At 30.7% G+C, this 1,464-nt stretch overlaps 1 protein-coding gene across 2 annotated transcripts in view; it reads right to left on the bottom strand.

Moving 5' to 3' along the window:
- Positions 1 to 1,464, bottom strand: part of cmss1 (cms1 ribosomal small subunit homolog) — a 7,393-nt gene that overhangs the window by 5,202 nt on the left and 727 nt on the right. The gene's annotated exons all lie outside the window — the stretch shown is intronic.

Consider the following 1,464-nt stretch of genomic DNA (forward strand, 5'->3'; position numbering starts at 1 on the left):
TTTGAGTTGAATTACTGAAATAAATGAACTTTTCCACGACTGAATGAATTTATTGAGATGCACCTGTAGATTAAATTACATTTTAAAATACTCATAATCAGACTACAGTTACTTTTTATTGATTACATATTATTCACACAATAGCAATAATTTATTTATAATTTATTGATTCTCCCTACTTCCTCGGTTTCATCTTTAAATGTTCCTTTCTAAAAATAGCCTAATGCTTATAAACCTTCAGAAAGTCTTCCAGTTTTGTGGATATTCACACAAAGACAAGTCATTAGTCAGGTGCTACACAGCATTTGACCACTGGACTTACAAAAAGCATTTCAGGTTTAAGAAGTGTTTAAACATGGTATCAAGTACTGATAAACACATTACTTTTTATTTAAACGATCACTCAGTGGGTTATTTAACCATGTATCACTTTGTCTTTGGAAGGCTTTAGGCTGATTATACATGGGGCAACTTTGGGCAATGTTGCCGTCAACGGGCAACCAAGTGAGACACAGGGCCCACAACCAATCTAAAGTATCCAGATTGAAATCTGTTACCCTTTCTCAATGGGAAAGTGCCCAAGCAACATTGCTCAGAAAAAGTTGGCTGGCAAAATTGCTCAAAAAGTTGCAAACATTCACATTATTTCTTATTTACATGCAATGCAGGTATTCCCAAACTTTTAGGTCATCTGAACCTCTTTCAACTAATATATTTACTTGAAGACCCACAAGAGATTTTAAAATAAATATTTCAATAATTAAGTATCACATTTGCATGTTCACGGTTATCTGACATTGGTTAATGGTCACGTGACATGCAGGTAAACAAATAAAATATTTCATTTTTTAGTAAGTATTTATGTTATTTTAAAATGATTTATTTTGACTTAACATTTTTATGATTTAATTAATTATTAGCTTTTCATTAAATTTACATACCCTTGATGTAATGTGATGTTTAATGCACTTCATGTTGTTAATAACAATCAATGGAATATATTTCCTTACTTAGGGCTGGACGATATGGCCAAAATTGATATCACGATATATTTCTTAATTTCGGTCGATACGATATAATTCCGATATCGATATGAACACTATTTATCTGAAATAGAAATCTTTTGTAACATTATAAATGCCTTTATCGTCACTTTTGATCAATTTTAAGCATCCTTGCTAAGTAAAAGTATTAATTTCTATACGATACATATTGATATTGAATTATTGTCCAGCCCTATCCTTACTCTTTGTATTTTTATATGAATATGGTACAAGATTATACTATTTAAATCCATGTGATAAATGAGTTTGGTCAAAAGAAATCAAAAAGTAGTCTGATCATATAAAAGGGGTCCTATTATGCTCTTTTACAAAGTCTTGATTTTGTTTTGGGGGTGTCCTAGAACAGGCTCTCATACTAGGTTGTTCGAAAAACATTATTTTTCACATATTTTACATTATT

The sequence above is a fragment of the Sinocyclocheilus anshuiensis genome, unplaced genomic scaffold (genome assembly GCF_001515605.1).
Source record: "Sinocyclocheilus anshuiensis isolate Anshui unplaced genomic scaffold, SAMN03320099.WGS_v1.1 scaffold976, whole genome shotgun sequence".
NCBI classification, from domain to species: Eukaryota; Metazoa; Chordata; class Actinopteri; order Cypriniformes; family Cyprinidae; genus Sinocyclocheilus; species Sinocyclocheilus anshuiensis.